Here is a 20073-nt window from a genome sequence, read left to right on the forward strand (position 1 = left end):
GAGGGACAAAAAATGCTGTCTCCTAAAATAGGATTTGGCAAACTAGTATGGTTAATCTAGGCAAATACTGCAATTTTAAGTACTAGAACACAAAATTAGTGCTGTTATAAAAATTGAAAGAGCTGTTAATATTGTACCTGTGCTCTTCTCATCCATCCATCCTGCTTTGTGACATTGGATAGCTAGTTTAGACCTCACAAATTAAATGATTTTTTCAGTATAAAAGCTCAATGAACAAACCACTGAGAACTTTTCTACAGTAGAATTTAGCAACTGTCAAACATGTTTGTACATGCAAGTCTGAACCACAAGTGTTTACACTGTATAACTTAGGACAAAAAGTCTGGACACTGCACATATTTGGCTTACCCTAGGAACAAACTTGTGGAGGTCTGGACCAACATATAAAAGCGTATTAGCTAGATCTAGTGAAGACACCTGTTGGGTCTTGTCTTCACTAGGAAGAGAGGTGTTTTCTTACCATACGTTACCTATCATAGCAATTAAGATAGTAAAATCCTAGTGAAGGTAAAGCAGTTTGTAGTTTCAATGTGTTGGCAGATAAGCTATAGGCTCCACTAGTACAGCAGAACAATTGACCCAGAGAACACCCTATAGTAAGGTTGCCCCAACTGGGTGCCCCCTGCGGAACACGTGTGCCCTACTTCAGTTTTCCCTTGGTCTAGCCAAGAACACAATCTCTCAAGTCAAAGACCCACCTATGGGCATGACTTATTCATGCAGGTGTGCAGTAATCTAAAAAACCATAATGATCAAACCCAATTTTCCATTTCTGCAGTAAACATTAAGACAGCAATTTGCCATATCCCTCTCCAAAGGCATCTTCCAGAACACCCACACGTGAGTCCACCAGCATTTGGTTCTCAGTTCCTTTCTGTGCTTGTTTTAGGACTGTTCTCCAGGCCATCCATCCGAGTAACCAGTCTCTACTTCTATCCAAACAGTCCAGCCTTCCAGCACAGGCTCTCTGGTTTTTCCAGCCTTCAGCAGTTGCTCAGGATGATCAGTAAGCTAACCTGCCCCCTCGATCTCCTAGCAATGCCTCACTGTTTGCAATGAGGTCCTGCAGATGTTCCCACTCTCTGCAGCTTCCCTGTCTATCGCAGGCAGCTCTCACCTAATCCCTTCCTTGCTGGCTGGCTCACCCAGCCTCCTCCACCGTAGGATTCATGTGCCTTCTTCTAAGCCCACTTAGGAGGCAACTAATCAGCCACAGGTGCACTAGACCAAGTTCCCTCTTAAAGAAGCCAGTTACACTGTGACCTCAACTAATCCAACAGCCCCTCCAACCCAAAATTTTAAGCATTTAGCCTTCAGATAGGTAAAGAAGTAATGAATAAAATAATTCCCAAAATTAGCACAGGTTTAAATATTTAAGGGGAACAAGAAGTCCTTGGAAACAGTGGCTTCATATAAAGTTTCAGTTCAACATGTGCATGTTACAATATTATGTTCATGACCATTTACTTGGGTAATGGGAAATTATGAAAGCTTCTACAATTATCTTGCCAGTCAAAAGTTGCTTTGTTAGGGTAAGGACTTCTCTATATGTGAAAGCTGCATAGTTGACATAAGGGCTGATTTCAAAACCAATTTAGTTGAACTAGTGAAGAAGGTCACGTGGACTATTCTCACAGTTTAAAGACAGGATTGTTTCAATTTGGCTTAAGTCAATTAGGAACAGTTTTAAGCTGAACACAAATAAGCATCTAAAGATGGGTTTACACCAGTTTATTTTTAAATTTAAAAGTTGTTAAAACTAATGCACTTTATATTTAGTCAAGTGCTAAAAGAAGCATGTATGAGAGAACACATTATGCCTTCATCATCTTTTACTCAGTGAAATGCTATCAACAAAGACTAGACACTTATATGAAGCCTGGTGGTCACTTCACACAATTACTCTACATGGGGCTGTCACCTTGGGAATATGATGGGCCTCGTAAACTCAGGAAGTGTTAGGATGCTCTGGAATAGAACATGAAAAGAACATTAAGAAAGTGGGAGGTGGAGAGGCTGTTGACAGCTTGGGGTGGGTGTGGACAAACCCTTTTCACTGAAGCTTGGTGAGACTGCTCTATAAGGTCTCATATTAAGATTGAATAAAGTTGAAGTCACTTGGGCAAAAGTAAAATAGTCACTCCTCACTGGCCCACTTCCGCATATTTTACAAGGCATCATGTAAGTTTCCATTGCTCCGTTAGATTCCCTCTTCAAAAAGGGCATTAAGAATATCTGTTTGCTCACTTACATGTACTGGAATTAGTGTTTCAGACACAGAACTTTACCTGCTTTTTTGGTGTTCAGAAATAGTGTAGTGGTAGCTTTCTAACTTGTCTTCTCAAAATACTTTTCATGAGTGCTGAAACAAACCAGAAAGACAACCTTTAGTATCCCAAGCCAGCCAGCAGTTTTATTTTGAAGGACAGACCAGCACAGCAAAGGCTTACTCAGCTCCAGAGTATATTTTTAAAATGGGGCTATTAGGAATTCATTTCTAAGCAACACAAAAGTGAAATCTACTAAAAAAAGTATTTTATGCAGAACCACTGTGAAGAAATTCAGTTTAATACATTTCAAGTGGTCTGATTTCTTAAATGTTCTGCAGTATTCTAGTAAATAGATGTAGAATTGAAGTGAAATTCAGATCGGAATCTTCAAATGAGTGGAGTTATTTTTCAGTAACTCTTACATACCTTAACTTTGATATATAGTTTAGCATTTCAGGATTACTACTATATTTAAAGAAAAATTGAAGAATATTAAATACCACAAGATAGAGAGCTCTAAAAGCAGTTTCACATGATAAAACAGGAAAGAAACCTAGGTGTTATACACACACACACACCTACCTCAATGAGCCCTGCTCCAGAAGCAGATGAAGCCACTACTTTTGGAGTAGAAGTCTGTTCTAGATATGGTCAGACTTTGATTGTATTTATCAACTGTAGAACATTTGCTCTTGCCACTAATCTACACTTGTGCAGTTTATATCTGCCTTTTAGTGCTGAGTGAGTTCAATGTTTTCTAGCCGACACTGGCCCTCCCAGGCAGTTACAGTCTCACCTTATACAGCTGGCCATATACTGGATCTAGCAGAGACTTATAACTTCCAGACCTGTGTCATGGACTGACCATTACCTCCTGCATTTTGAGGTTGGGGTTTTGAGAGCTTGTTCTTTGAGGCTAATGTAAGCAGACTGTTAGAGCCTTCTAGAACACGAGTTTTGTTTTGACAGATTGACTATTCTTGACTTGGTGGATTACAAGATGTTTATGCACTAGGTGGCCCCTAAGCATCCTCTTCTCTGGCTTTTGTTCTCATAAGGCATCTTCACATGTAAATAACCTGCGACAAGTTGAACAAGATGGTAGACGAGAGTCAGTGGAGGAAATCTTGTCTGAGGCAGATCAATTGCAGAATAAAGATTTTTAATTTCTTATATTGTGGCTGCACAAAAGGAAAATAAAAACCTCTTGTCCTTCTTGCAGACAGCTCAATAGCAACCTCTGCTCAATGCACAGTTGTGGTCAAATAAAGGAAAAAAGCTGTTCAGTTACACAAGGAATAGGCTAGTGAATAATACAGAGAATATGAAAATGCTGTTATATAAAGTTAATGTTGTGGCCTGATCTGGAAAACTGTGGGCAGTACTGCTCACCCTATTTCAGAAAGGATATTGTAGAATTTAAGATGAGGGTAGACTAGGAACTTCTGTTCTCCTTGTCTCATAAAAGAGGCAAAGAGACATTCAGTGAAATTAAAAAAGGTGTGAAATTCATCAGGTAAGAAAAGAATACTTTTTCCATACAATGTGTAATCAATCTGTGGAACTCATTTAGGCTAAGAACTTAATATTCAAAAAGGAACTGGACATTTAGTGGGAATATCAACATCCAGAGTTATCATTAATGACAAAATTACACAAAATTTATTCTCTTCCACTACAGTGTTTAAAACAGTATTATTAGAGATCTGGATTAGGCCTAACATGGCATCCTCAAAAGCCTCTCGTGCTTCTGATGGACCGTAGGCCACATCTACACTACCCGCCGGATAGTGATCGATCTATTGGGGATTGATTATCTCGTTTAGTGTAGACACGATAAATCTATCCCCGATCGCTGCGCCGTTGACTCTGGAACTCTACCACTGCAAGAGGCGGAAGCGGAGTCGACGGGGGAGCAGTGGCTGTCGATCCCGCGCTGCAAGGACGCAAAGTAAGTGATTCTAAGTCGATCTAAGATATATGTCGACTTCAGCTACGCTATTCTCGTAGCTGAAGTTGCATATCTTAGATCAATCCCCACCCCCAGTGTAGACCAGGCCTTAGGTCTATTCAGTATGGAAATTCCTTCTTTTCTGAGACAATGTTGGGCAGCAGATTTGTTCTGGGTCAGATTAACCCACGAGTTAAGCCAAACTACTTTTGCTCAGTAGCTTGTCCTTTCCTTCCTTGAACATATTACAGAACTGCCAATCAAATTTCCAGCTATGCAATTTAGAACATGAAGGATATTATAGCCTAGATTGAAAATCTGGATGTCAAAAGGAAAAGAAAAAAGGGATAACCCCAAAGATGGGTATTTACACTCTGCACAGATCCAATACTACTTTGATTTTGTGTGATTATAATTTTTCACCTATTACAAGCATTGTTACATAGGAACTTAGTGTTAACTAGGAAGTGTAAATGTATTTATGCCTTGCACTCTGTAAAGCTCTGGCCAATCACTGCATCACTGACTGAGAAGCTTGAATATCTACTCAGTGGAACTGCTGACCGAAATACCAATAGCATAAGCATGCCTGCATGTTAAAGGAACTAGTGGAAAATTTCACAGGCTGACGTCCAGAATCTCTCTTCCTATAAAGTATTAGGAGACCAGGACCTCAAATCTATTCTTTGTGAATCTTGGAAATTTCCACTGCTTCAGAGATCTATAAAAAATTCTCAAAACTAAAGCCCAACCAACTCTAGAGTTCTGACTTGACAGAACCCATAATGTAAACAAGTTTTTTGGGGATAAAAGCATCGCCAATAGCAATAAAAACCCAGAGAACTGAACCAGAATGAGAGAAGTGTTACATAGCCATTTTGAAACACATGCCACATTGGGGAGGGAGATAGTAAATTCACCTGAAGTCCAGATAAGTATGTATATTTTGAAGGGACTTTCAAAATGATATAGAACCCTTGGAAGCTCACCAAGTTAGTACAGCTGTGTACACAAAACTAGATCGAATAAAGCAAACTGCTCAATACAATATAGTCTACTAGTTCATCCTTGAATGTCCTCCTTTCCCTTAATAAGGACATATTCTTTATATTTATTAAACAGAAGAGGGTAACTTTGTAAAGTGCTGTTTTGGACTTCATTTCCTTGATTTAGAGCCATATTTTATCAATAAGATTCAGGCCAACAAATGATATTTATATTAGACCAAATTTTAAAAAAAATCCTTAATTATGTTCTTAAGAAAGCTGTTTCAGATGAGAAGTTTTAATTACAAACCAAGGCTTTTAAACAAGCTTGAACATAAATAGCTGTATGTCATTGGTTTACAAATGAAGAAACCAGTATATCAGTGCATGATGCCATGTAATGTTCCTAGTATCTAAACAAGATTTTTAGGTTATGTTTCCTCCCTTTATACTTTGATTTTTTTTGCTTTAAAAAGAATGATTCTGTTTTAAAAAAGTGTTACCTATTTTAAACAAGACTAATTTTAGCCTGCTCGAAGTTATACATCTGCAATTATAGATTTTAAAAACTGATTCTGATTAAAGTAGAAAGTTTTAAAATTAGAGGATTGCAAATATAGTAATCACCAAGTTATGTACATGCCAACACCAGTTACTGAAAAACACTCAAAGTAGAATCTCTATTTTGCAGACTTCATAATCTGCAAAAAGTTGATGACCTCGCCTCCCAGATACAGTAAGAGCTTCATTAAGATTTTGTATTTTGTTAAAAACACCATATTGAATGTAGGCATATAGTTGCTATACAAAGTGCACTATACTGAATGTAGTAGTGTACTCTGATGGCCAAAGTTGGACAGCAATTGACAGTCAGTTACATTGTTATGCTATCTTTGCTTTTGTATGGTGTTTGAATTCAGTTTGAAGAGTAAGGCCACAACTGTTCTCCGCAGCCATTCCATTGTGTTGCAAGGATAAATGCATTGGGGGTGGGGAGAAGATCAGAAGAGAGAGGATGCAGAATGTTCAACATACATAATGGCAATGCATTTGTACCATCTACTTAAAAAAACCTTAAGGCTAGAAAGGACCTCAAGAAGCTTTACCTCTGAATTGGACGAAGCCTTCTGTATTACTACTCCAATATGCAAGCACTACAGAGAATGTGTCTCCCTGGTGTGGAAAGACTGTCCAGAAGTACATTCCCCAGAGGTATCAGACACACATACATGGACTTCACAACAGACAAGCCACCAACAAGATTCAAAATTATTTGATTTGGATCCCTTTGGTGAAAAAAAGCTATTAGACTCAGCAAAATGCTTATGAGAGAGATTGGAAAGGAGCAGCTGGAGAGAGCTGACTGAAACAAAAAAAACCACAATAATCCCTCTTCCCTCCCACCCCATCCCTGGTCACAAACTGATGCATTACAGCCCAAGTACATTCCCGTAGTCTCTCCCAACCAAGTCACACACCAACAGTAAACCACAAAGTAAATAGAATGAAACAAGCAAAACTTTGCATACTCCCTAGAGAGGGCAAAGTCCACAATGAGCAGCTCAACACTGAAGAACTGAACATAGCCATAAAAACCCTAATTGTGGGAAGCAACTACTATGTAGCTAATGAACTATTACCACACTTTGGGGGGGGGGGGGGGGAGAGGAGACACAGAAGTGGTTTCTTGACTAACTCTTGGATGGAGACAAACGAAAACACTCAGGCGCACCAAAGTGGTTGCTCTGCTCAATTCCAGAGAGTTACCATCCAACATCTTTACTCTGCTTAACCTACTAGCTATGTGAGCAGGTGATTATGGTAGCCTAGCACCAATATTAGAAGGGTAGCTGATGACCAAGCCAATTTCTGCCCAGGACATTCACGTGGTCAAGTTGTAAGCTTAAGTCAATTTATTGAAGATGGCTTCAGAACCAGCACAAATACAGGGGCTGTGTTTGTTAGTCTATGGATTGCCTAAAACAGAAAACCTTAGAATATCAATAGAAATAAACGGCAAGATGGTCCAAGACATTTCCTCCCTGCTCAAGAATCTATTTGTCAGGATGGATGGTCAGACAAGTCTACAGCATACTCAATTGAACGGATTGACCCAAGGCTGTTTAATGTCTATGCAAGATAACCAGAATCTAACACGTAAAGATTAAATTTAGGCAGATAAATCAAATCTTTGATGACACTGAGCACATTTAACTAGCTCCCTGAGTATACTTGGAAAACACCATTGCACTTCATACCTAAATGTCAACCCTTGCAACACACATGTGCATCTCCCACCTGTAACATAAGCAAGCCAAGCAAAAACTTCAAATAGCACAGGTTGGTACAATCCTTGAGTACTACAGACATCTGTTGTATCATAGGGTCACATTAGATAGAACACTGACATTCAAAGAGCACATCAAGAAGCTGAAAAAGAAAGTGAATTCCAGGAATTGTATACTTCATCAACTGACCAATACAAAATGGGGAGCTGATCCCAAAACACAGAGCAACCAGCCATGCCCCGTGTTACTCAGTTGCAGAGTACTGTGCCCCTATATGGTCAAACTCAAGCCAGGTACAAAAAACTGATATTGAAATCAATCCTGCAGAGCTATCAGAGGGACTTTGAAGCCAACTCCCACATCACCACTATAGTACTTGGCTGGGATTGCTCCTCCATCAGCAAGGGAGGATGCCTTCAGTTTAAGACAAAAACAGGTACATGAGCCAATACATCCACTGTGTGGACACATTCCGCCATCTGAGAGAAGGAAGTCCAGAAAGTACTTCACCTCAGTAAAGTCTTTGTAGCTTTCCACATTTTGTTACTCTGCAGCTTTCCTCAAAATACAATGGTGAGAAATCATCCTGGAGAACCTGGTTCCTTCAGAACAATTCCCTGCAAGCACTGAACTCTAACGAAAACACTACTGTACTCTAAATCAAGCAAGAGCCACAGTGTCAAAGACTGAGGACAATGAGACCAAGAGAAAGCTGAGGAACCCCAAATTTGAACATGGAAAGCTTAAGTAAACATTTGAACGTTGTTTGATGCAGTGCCTCTAACATCCTGAGCTCTAAAAGAACTATTTGAGGTGAGTGACAGCACCAGGTCTTGGCTGCAGTTTTGGAGCGATAAGCTAGGACGATCTATAGTTCAACCCCCTGCACTTAGACAGAGCCAAGTACACCTAGATCATCCCTGACAAGTTTCTTTTGAAAACTGGACAGTTAATAAAGTATGCAGTGTGATTTGTTTATACTCCACTACCTACACCTACCACTCAGGGAAGGAGAAAAACTTAAAAAACAAACAAACAGTTTACCACCAATTACAGTGGGAAGTTTAAAATACTGATGACAGAGCACTTGTTATTTAAGATTAGTACCTCTACAGTTAGCAGATTTATTAAAAATGCCACATAGCAGTATTACTACTTTGTGGTGTATACAGTCTCAATTTTAATTTTTTCAATATTCATATTTATACCCTTCCTGACATTGCCTACATTTCTGCAATCACTAAATAAATGTGCAAAAAGAAAAAGGAGTACTTGTGGCACCTTAGAGACTATCAAATTTGAGCATGAGCTTTCATGAGCTACAGCTCACTTCATCGGATGCATGCAGTGGAAAATACAGTGGGGAGATTTATATACACAGAGAACATGAAACAATGGGTGTTACCATACACACTGTAATGAGAGTGATCAGGTAAGGTGAGCTATTACCAGCAGAGGAGAGAGAAAAAACACCCCACACCTTTTGTAGTGATAATCAAGGTGGGCCATTTCCAGCAGTTGACAAGAACATGTGAGGAACGGGGGGGGAGGAGGAGGAGGAGGAACATGTGGAAATAGTTTTACTTTGTGTAATGACCCATCCACTCCCAGTCTTTATTCAAGCCTAAGTTAATGGTGTCCAGTTTGCAAATTAATTCCAATTTAGCAGTCTCTCACTGGAGTCTGTTTTTGAAGCTCTTTTGTTGTAATATTGCCGCTTTTAGGTCTGTAATCGAGTGACCAGAGAGATTGAAGTGTTCGACTGGTCTTTTAAAGGTTCTAATTCTTGACGTCTGATTTGTGTTCATTTATTTTTACATAGAGAGACTCTCCGGTTTGGCTAATGTACATGGCAGAGGAGCATTGCTGGCACATGATGGCGCATATCACATTGGTAGATGTGCAGGTGAACGAGCCTCTGATGTGATTAGGCCCTATGATGGTGTCCCCTGAATAGATATGTGGACACAGTTGGCAACGGGCTTTGTTGCAAGGATAGGTTCCTGGGTTAGTGTTTTTGGTGTGTGGTTGCTGGTGAGTATTTGCTTCAGGTTGGGGGAGCTGCCTGTAAGCAAGGACTGGCCTGTCTCCCCAGATCTGTGAGAGCGATGGGTCGTCCTTCAGGGTAGGTTGTAGATCCTTGATGATGTGTTGGAGAGGTTTTAGTTGGGGGCTGAAGGTGATGGCTAGTGGCGTTCTGTTACTTTCTTTGTTGGGCCTGTCCTGTAGTAGGTGACTTCTGGGTACTCTTCTGGCTCTGTTAATCTGTTTCTTCACTTCAGCAGGTGGGTATTGTAGTTGTAAGAATGCTTGATAGAGATCTTGTCGGTGTTTGTCTCTGTGTGAGGGGTTGGAGCAAATGTGGTTTTATTGCAGAGTTTGGCTGTAGACAATGGATCGTGTGGTCTGGATGAAAGCTGGAGGCATGTAGGTAAGTATAGTGGTCAGTAGGTTTCTGGTATAGGGTGGTGGTTATGTGACCATCGCTTATTAGCACGGTAATGTCCAGGAAGTGGATCTCTTGTGTGGTCTGGTCAAGTCTGAGGTTGATTGGGGGGGGGGGGGGTGGAAATGTTTTAGTTGGGGGCTGAAGGTGATGGCTAGTGGCGTTCTGTTTTTTTTGTTGGGCCTGTCCCCATGATGTCAACAATTTCCATCCCCCTCCCCCCCCACATCAACCTCTCCTCCTCCTCCTCCTCCTCATCCTCATCGATCTCTCCTCCTCCTCCCCTACCCCCCGCTGATAATAGCTCACCTTACAGTGTGTATGGTAACACCCATTGTTTCATGTTCTCTGTGTATATAAAATCTCCCCACTGTTTTTTCCACTGCATACATCCGATGAAGTGAGCTGTAGCTCACGAAAGCTTATGCTCAAATAAATTTGTTAGTCTAAGGTGCCACAAGAACTCCTTTTCTTTTTGTGGACACAGACTAACACAGCTGCTACTCTGAAACCTGTCATTAAATAAATGTGATTTGTCTCTATTAACAAGAGCCCTCCAAAAAGAATTAAATATTTTCCTCAAATCCTTGTCAGCTCAATTATTGAGTCAGAGATAGCATTAGGGAGACTGTTTTTGACTAGTACTGGCAGTCATAAAAAAGTTAAAGAAAGTTGATTGACACACTTCTATCGAGTTAGTTCACAAGCCATCTTGTCACCAGGCTTTTGGGGCTGAATCAGCACTGGAAGCTGCACTTGACTTTACACCATTATCTGAATGTAAACAGCTAAGCTCATTCAATATTTGGCCAATGGGACTGAACAACAGAGCTTTAGACCCAGGCAGTGTTTAGATTCCTCTCCAGACCTCAAGTGCTATTTGACAAGCAGTTCTTGGGGCAGTTTTCCCCCTCAATTTAAAGTTTCTAAAAAAGTTACACAAATTTAGAATATAAAGAAAATCTGCTTTTGACACATGCAGATCTTAAATTTAGGAAGACCATTGTTGTGTCTACATATATTAGGAGAAGTCATAGCATGAACATATTGTTTTAGAATTTAAAAATATTACATGGTCCTGCAGTAATGTTCGCTACTGCATTTGCAGGAGTATCAATTACACTTAATTAGAATTACTTGTTTTTAGTAGCTTATGAACAGATATAAAACTATCCACAGTAGTGACGTGGTGGATGCTTTACATTCTAATTAAGTAAAATTAAAAGCAATGACAACCTGATACTAAAGGCCATAGAGCTCCCCACTTCCCTAACACAGCTTCTACATTTGTTTATATTACTATTTTCCGATTTGTAAGCACCAAAATACAACTGCAAGCTTCCTGCCCGCTACTTTAGCAACAATTCTCAGGATTTTTGTTTGTTTTCAGTTGTAAATTTAAGTATTCATTCTGTATGTATATAACAAAGTTACTGTAACTACGAAGTCCAAGTAAGAATCGGATAACACCATCTATCCTATGTCAACAGCTACAGATATGGGCAATCCAGAGAGCTCCTCTGCAGTTTTTACTTGGATTTAAATTTTTAGAAACCTTCAGAACTCAGTCTTCATTCTTCTTGGAATTTCAAGGCAGTTCAAGCACTGTTCTGAAAGTTCATCAATCCTCTCTCAGATTTTCCCTTCTTCATGGAAAAAGAACCTTAAAAGAATGATTTCCAAAGTGACTTGTTAAAACACCATATCCAATGATAATCCCTAGTGTTCACTAACCATTCTCAGAATTGCTGCCTCTTAAGTCTCAGGGAAAGGTTTTCACCTAGGGAAGAAAAGTATCCCATTACAAGGACATCTTAATGAGACAGAATGTCTTGTGCAATTTGTACAAGTTTAGAGCAGGGAAACAGTTTCATGATAAAATCATGAGAGCTGGCAATGCTACATTTAAGTGTCTCAGTTTGGTGTTTTTCTTAAAAGAAAGCTGCTGGAAGCATCATCGGAGAATGCCAGATTTCATTAAAACAAATTGTAACCCTCATGGTTGCAGAAAAAAGCTTGAGCACATGAATCCTAAAGTCTCAACACAAGACAAATATATTTAAAATCTTTTTTTAAAATGCTTGGGTTTAGCAATACTGGATCTTTTCCAGATGTTTTGAAGTACCGAAACATTGAGAGGAGTTTAGTTGGAATTCTCCACAAATGGACAATATTTTATATTTTGTAGATGCTGCTATCCCTTGCCCACTTATGCCCCTTCAAATAAGCTTTAGAGCAGGGGTGGGCACACTACATCCTGGGGGCCGCATCCAGCCCTCAAGCTCCTGCTGGGAAACGGGGTCAGAGGCTTGTGCTGGGCAGTTCCTGGAAGCAGCGGCACATCCCCCCTCCGGCTCCTATGCGTTTGGGCCATCGGGGGCTCCGCACACTGCCTCTGCCCCAAGAGCTGCTCCCACAGCTCCCATCGGCCAGCAAACGGGGCCAATGGGAGCTGCAGGGGCGGTACCTGCAGATGGGGCAGTATGCAGAGCCACCTGGCCATGCCTCCGCGTAGGAGCCAGAGGGAGGACATGCCACTGCTTCTGGGAGCTGCCTGAGGTAAGCACCGCTCGGAGCCTGCACCTTGACCCCCTCTTGTGCCCCAACCCCTTCTCCCATCAGCATAGGTACCTCACCTACTTGAGAGACGGTCGCAAGATCAACAGGAAAATTCACTGGAGGTTAGGTCCAAACTACAATGCATCCCTCCTATCAGCTTAGGTATTGTCTTCACTGAAGTTCTACGGCAGCACAGCTACACTGCAGCAGCATTTTACATTAAAGGCAGTTAAACCAATCTAATTGCTGGTTTAGACAGCACTAGGTTGATGGGAGAATTCTCTCATTGACCTAGCTACCGCCTCTTGGAGAGGTGTATTATGGATGCTGATGGAAGAATCCCTCCCATTGGTATAGTTAGTGTCTTCACTAAAGTGCTACGGCGACAATTGCCGAAGTGCTGCTGCAGCATTTTAAGCTTAGATAAACCCTAAGTTTAAGCACATTAAGACTCAAACTCCAGCAAACCAAGACCACTTCACTCGTGAATTAAGCATGTTAATCTCCCTTGTGGATGCTCTAATTTCACATCTTTAGTTAACATCTTAACTTTCCTGAATGCCCCATCAGATATGACCTCAACAGAGTTAAGCAGACTGTCACAGACTGGCGAAAAGATTGTTCAAAGATATGGGAACATAAGAAACTGGTCAATCTGAATTTAGGCATACCACCAACTCTTTCATCTTTCCCTATGCTTTTTCAGTCATTGATCCCCAACATGCCTCTGGTAAAGTCAGGGAAAAGCTGCCATATAGTTTAGACACGTAGACAAATCCCGCTGGAGACTTATTTAGGACAACTCCTTTCTCGTTATCTAGACCAACTCTGAACCCAAATCTTTGTTTAACGGATTAAAAATATTAAAGATTTTCAGAGCAAGGATTGAATTTAGCATTTTTAAGATCGGGAAAAACCAAACACTTTTAAAACTAAAATTTAAGACCACTGGAAGAGAGTTAAGTCATGCCACTACCTGTGCTTAAAGTGATATTCTCTAAGGCAATCCATTAAGTAGGCTTTACAGAAGGGTAACACTGCGCAAGTTAGTGAGAATGGTTTCACAAACAAGTTAATAGTATTAACTAGTAGAATAGTTCCTTATAAAGGTTTCTTGAATTTAGTAGGCATATCAAAAAAGCATGAAATGTTCTCTTCTGCATTGTGAAATGTCAATATTAAAACCATCAGTAGTCATTTTGTATGTTTAACAAAGAATTTCTTTAACACTACACTAATTAGATTGAAATCAAGTTCATTTAATTTTGTCTACCTTTTAAAAAGTCAGTTCATTGATAACTGTTGTCAAATTACATAAAAGTAAACCCATTCTTGAAATAATCTTCCATTTTAAATTAAGCAAGATATTTGGAGAGAATTGCATAAGCTTTCCATTTTTTAAGTGGGGGAAAAAAGCCATTCAATGCACCTTTGTTTAGTTATTTGGAATATAATCTGTAGCAGACATTTGACGTATAAGATGAAATTGAGAATTTACATATTCTGATAGTTTTCAGAGTTGCACCTCAATACAGTATTCAAGTTGAAATCAATAGATTTAAAAAGTGTAAAAATGAACAGGCGGGTCTTATCAATAGGCATTTTCTCCAGAAGTCAGCTTTAAGGACTCCCTTCCATTCTCTTATATACTCTTTATGTCCAGTATTTTTCTAGTTTAAACCATTTCATTTCCCTCCTTGGGCCTTGGTCATTTTTTATTTTTTATTTTTTTTAAATCTCTGCAATGAAATTTCTCCGGCAGCTTATACCAACACAAGGTGCGATGCAGGATATTTTGCAATCATAACATCTTCGATTACTGTTCATTTAAACGCAGAACCTGAAGCAACCTCCAGTGTCAGACTACATTTTCCTATATCATCTTACATACAAAATTTATGTGGCCTGGGTGTCTTCCTTTGCTGAAGCCTCAGTTTGTTTTCTCATACAGCAGTAACACAAAAATCAGTAAGAAAGGTTTGTCTTGTAAAGTGCTCCTCTAGTTCAGCATGACTATAAAAAGGCATAGGACTCTAATAGAGAATATTCTACTGTGGTCAAGCTCTCTTTCCTCTCCCATCCTGAGATTTCTCTTAGCTGTACAGTGGGTGCCAGATAAGTGATATGCACTGATGAAGTGAGCTGTAGCTCACGAAAGCTTATGCTCAAATAAATTTGTTAGTCTAAGGTGTCACAAGTACTTCTCTTTTTGCAAATACAGACTAACATGGCTGCTACTCTGAAACCTGAAAACATTAACATACAATACATATTTCCAAATTAATATAGCCACAGGCAGTATATGTTATATGTTCCTATTAAAAAATAGAAACCTAGACTTCAAGATCAAGCAAGGCTGGAAGCAGCACTTTTGCACTAAGTAGTTTGCTTGTTGTTCAATACTGCACATTTCTCAGGTGTGGTGGCTGAGAGAGTTTCTTGGGGGAATTTTTTTTTTTTTTTTTTTAATTAGTCTACCACCACTCTCTCACCTTTAACCTCATATTACTGCAGCAAAGGTGCTGGTATTTACCTTCCTGTTTATTTACATTAACAGGAGAACAACAATGTTAACTGTAGCAATGAGGGGCTGAATGATATGCAGAAGCTAAAGCTTATGCTCAGATAAATTTGTTAGTCTCTAAGGTGCCACAAGTACTCCTTTTCTTTTTGCGGATACAGACTAACACAGCTGCTACTCTGAAATCCATCACTAGTTATTGACTATTAAGGAGGTACTGTAATGTTCATATCAGACACTTTCTAGTAAAAGTCTTGTTTGTTTTTTGCACCCTCTAAATATATTAGACATTGTGGCTATCTGCAGTACCAAAACAAACCCAAACCCAGAAAGAAAGCATCTGTGTGTCATGTACAGCAATGACACCATCAATACGAAGTACATTTTAACATTAAAAAAATTTACTTTATATTAAAATGTATGATTTAACAAATTTAAAAAAATTCTGTTTGAAGTTTTTGGGGCTGAACAGCACTATAAAATGGACAAGTGTCTATACAGTTTTGTCTAAAGATCCACTTGAATTTTAGCCAATATACCATTTTCTTTCTGTATTAACTTTTAGACAAAAGTATGCATGCATTAAATTGAACTTCCTTCTAACAGTTTAAAAGGGAAGGAGGAGCCATCTGAATGAACAAAAATAGCTTTAAAGGCTATTTTAATTGATGGAGTTGGCAGAGTAAAGTGCGGAGCTTTAGGAAGCAACAGCTTCCACCACACTGAAAAGCAGCAGCAAGACTAAGCAAGCACAGAATGAATAGGGCACTGGAATTATTTCAGCCTCAGACAGCACCGCACAGAGCCAAGCACACCAGTAGCCCACCACCACCACCCTTAGCCTTCCAGTCATTACACTGTTACCTCACGACACCGGAAGCTGCTTCTTGCCTCCATCTCCCAACACCATACACTCACCACGGTTATGAGGCAGAAGAGGACAAGACAGACACGGAAATCACCTCAAATTGCCAATCCCTCCCATCCATTCCAGTGTTTCCCGAGGGAGACGACGACGACTAGAAGCCACGCTTGAAACTTACCAAAACAACAAGGGCTTTGAAATCATCTCACATCCAGACGGGCCCCCGGCCCCCACCCACCGAGCACTATTCATCCCAGTTTACCTCAAGTAATTCACCGCCCCCCACTCAGCGGAGGCGATCAGAGAAATCCCCGAGCACTCCTGTAGTTTCGGCTGGCCCCAAAGGGACCTCCACCCAAACTGCCGGGGCGTGTACCTGACAAGGGACAGGGATTTGGGGAGCCCTTCTATCTCCGGGCCCCACAGCCTCTACTGGGGGCTAAGGGAGCGCCCTCACTGCCACACAAACACACCCCTCAAACTTCTCCTGGCAAGGGGAAGGAGAGCGCGCTCGGACCCGCGGGTTTAGCAATCCCTCAGCCCCCCAAAACGAGAAGCGCCCTCCGCCCCAGCCGCCAAGGGAGGCACGCCCAGCACAGGGGCTAGAGGCGCCCCGCAGACCCTCGCCCCACACTGTTACCTCCCCTCCCAAGCAACAGTCCTGCCCTGCCACCGGCCCCCCAGATCTGGAAGCGGAGGAGAAAGAGCGAGGACTCAAGCCCCCAGCCCTACGGTGACCTCCCCCTCCCCGCGCCGTACTCACCAGGGAAGGGAGCCAGAGCTCGTTAGCGTCTCCTTCTCCCTAAGTCCCCCACACTCAGCTCCTCGCCGCCATTTTCCTCCTTGCCTGAGTTTAAATAGGAACCAGCCTCTCCGAGAGCCGCCACCAGCCACAGCCGGACTCAGCCCAGCCACCGCGGTGCATTATGGGATGTGTAGTTCCGACGCGCGCCGGATACCATGGGACCTGTAGTCCTGACGCGACCCTGCCCCTTCACCGCGACCCACCATGGAACGTGTAGTCCTCCACTGAGCCACACACCCCTTTTAAACTTCTTCTCCCAGTGGCCTCCGCGGCTCCCCGCCAATCGGTGGCCTCGATGGGGATTTTTTTTTCCCTTAAATCATTCTGTTTCCAGCGTCCGACTTCCTGGTTCTGGGGAGTTAAATAAGAACACCGGTACCGGGGCGGGAAAGCAGCGTTGTGTGAGCGGTGTGGACCCCCCCCGCCCGTCCCACCAGTGGGACCTTGTCTCGTACGTGTACACACACACCCCTTAACCCTAGCTGAGACCCCCGCACAGAGGCCGGGCAGCCCTCCCAAAGGAAAAGGGACGTGCCGGCACGCAGGCTGCCTACCAGGGCCGGGGCTGAGGCGCTCGCCGCCTCAGCCCTGCCCAGGGTGCTGGGGCAGCCGTGTGGGAGGGCCCGGCGCCGCACAGCCCTCTTGTAGGAGGGTCCCCTTTGACAAGCAGCCAGCTTTTGTCTGTCTCTTGAGGGTTCTCTTCAGGTTCGCGTCGGTATCTGTGTTACTAGGACTGTGGCTCGCTTGATGGCCACAAAGGGCTCAACTGCCCGATAAGGCCCCGACCCTGCCAGCGCGCCCCCACGGCTCGCAGGGACACAGTTAAACAGAGGCGTACGTGTTCGCCGGGCTGGAGCTGAAGAAAGTCACTCACCCCTGGAGAGCTTGTCTTTTGGGGTAAAGGAACTGAAGGTGGGAGGGGGCTCATCCAACATTTCTACAGAATTCAAACTGGCGTTTCAGACAATCACCCAAACAGCTTAGAGGCGTTGCTATTGTGAGTGGTGAGTGTCGCCCCGCGCTGCGGGAAGAGGGCTTTGCAAGTGGCCATCGCCTCTGCGATTATCTCAGCGCTCTTTGCTACATCTCTTGGAGTAGGTCAGATGCGTAGTGGATTATCAAGGGCTGCCCCTTGCTGCGTGAAGGGTTATAGCAAAGAATGTGGCCAGCTTCATGGGGGAGAAAAGCAGCAGCCACCATCTCGTTTTTATAACGTAGAAGTGCAGTGATTGAAGTTACAACATGATTTGAGTGCATTAGTACAGGGACCAGATCTGCCATAGCTCACTCAGTTTTAGGATTCATGTTAAGGCACTGTTGTGTTGAGGGAGAGTTTCCCCCCAAACACACACTGTGCAAATATTGACATGAAAAAGTGATTTTATGGCAGGTGATCTGCCCTCTTATTTGTTCCTTAGCAGTTTCCTGATTGAGATTAAGGCAGGGCACTTGTGCTCCCTTATCTGTGGAAAAAAGGTCAGACTATACTCAAAAGGTTAAAAAACAGGGGAAAATGATCTAATTAAGACTGTGTATATGCAGGGGAAAGGAAAACCAACTTTTTTCATTAAATGCAGCTACAGAAATCACAAAATCACAATTATTAATACTGGAACAATTTATGTTATTTAGAAGAAATAGCATGTGGCATGTAAGTTAAGTCCTACATCTGTCTATTACCAAACTTAATTGAAATTCAGAGATAAAAGTAACTAGGCATAGACAAATACAATCTTGTATATTTATATTACAGTAGTTCAAGATATGGAAATTATATGCATCTTGTACTTGAAGATAAGCCTTCTACAATATGCAAGGCAGTTCTACAAGTTAAATCTTATTAGTATATGGTGGAAAGGAGAAAATTCCACTTCTAAATTTGTATCAGTGTAAACTGGTAATAAACCATTTACCTAATTTTAAAAAAACTTTTCAAATTGAAATTTTGAGAACACTTAGAGCAACTGATGACTGTATTCTAGTTAGAAACAATTCTATTTAACTATTGAAAAGTAGCTACATATGATAAATCTGGACTACCAATGAGAAGATTGGAAAGCGCTTAACACCCAGCTTCTGGGATTCAGACCAATTTAAATGGTCTCAGGTTAGAAACCAAGAAATATCCAAAATCACTAATTTTTTTTAAAAATAGGTCTAAATATGGAATGGTTTATATATTCTTGAGGAGGATAGATCCATTTGTCAATATTATAAGGGTAAGAAGCCTTACTGCAGTAGGACCTACTAGATTATAATACTAATTTGGACAGCAAATCTGCATAATGTTATAAATTATAATATATGTATTTGAATTCACATTCTGGTTGAGGATAATTCAGATGCTGTAGAAATATAATTGAGAATTCAAAATTCAATGTAACTATTGTAGATGTATTTTAGAGACGTTCACTGTTTAGAGGTTAAATATGTAAAATCTAAATATTGATGTTTATCAATATTAATCCTGTAATTTACAACAAATGAGCAGACTTGCACCTACATGGAGCTCCATGGAAGACAGAGGGGCTGCATGTAAATGTAGAAGACTATCCACACCGTATAGCTTGCCTTAGATTCAGAGAGAGGCATTAACTCTTTATTTTTATGCATCTTTAAGTCCTGATTGCTTATATGTTCTGATTAAGGAATATATACCTGTAGGCATATTCCTGGGAATAATGTATACTCCAAATATAAATGTCAATTAAAAAAAAAAAAAAACACATTTATGTCTCAGCATTACTTGATGAAGCTACAAACTTAGCTTGAGAACAGCAACCAAATTGCTGCCTCAAGAGCATGTTAGAGACATCCGTTTCAGAAACAGAGTAAGACTCCGTGCGGCCAGATGAATTAAGGAGTGAGTTTCATTTGAAGGACTTTCAGATTCCATAATTGGAAGTAAGTAGAGCCCCACCCTAACTACTTTTCAGGAGGTAAAAGGATGCATAAAAGTAATTACTAAAAAAAGAAAAACAAGATGTCTTTTCAATGATTTATGGTCCTATGGATAAAGTTACTGAACTCTTGTATATTAAAAGCCCTCAAATACAAGAAAACAGGCTCTCCTTGCCTCGGCTACCAGCAAGGACTGGGCAGACAGGTCATGAGCCCTTTACACACTTTCAGTAATTGTACACATTCATCACCTGATAGTGGTAGACCAAATAAGTATCCAGTTCTTAGCTGGAAGTTGATTCCTTTGTCAGAACCCCAATTGGTCAGAAATAAAGTAATTATGAGTTACAGTAATCAGTAGCCTGATCACTGTTTAGCACCTTCCAAACGACATGTTTGCCTACTAGGGTAGTGCTTACTCAGATAAAGTTATCCTTCATAGAATCAGCTCTGGCTCAGG

At 41.2% G+C, this 20073-nt stretch overlaps 1 protein-coding gene across 2 annotated transcripts in view; it reads right to left on the reverse strand.

Moving 5' to 3' along the window:
• NCOA3 (nuclear receptor coactivator 3) overlaps nucleotides 1-16810 on the reverse strand; it is a 165605-nt gene extending 148795 nt beyond the window's left edge. The window contains exons 1-2 of one of the 2 annotated variants that reach the window (XM_074970046.1): nucleotides 16671-16810; nucleotides 2310-2383 (exon numbers count right to left, since the gene is read on the reverse strand). The gene's annotated coding sequence lies outside the window, so the exon portion shown is untranslated. The remainder of the gene's footprint in view (nucleotides 1-2309; nucleotides 2384-16670) is intronic. The other variant, XM_074970045.1, reaches the window with a different exon arrangement.
• Nucleotides 16811-20073: the final 3263 nt, after the last annotated feature.

This window comes from Natator depressus, chromosome 13, assembly GCF_965152275.1.
Source record: "Natator depressus isolate rNatDep1 chromosome 13, rNatDep2.hap1, whole genome shotgun sequence".
In the NCBI taxonomy this organism is placed as follows: Eukaryota; Metazoa; Chordata; order Testudines; family Cheloniidae; genus Natator; species Natator depressus.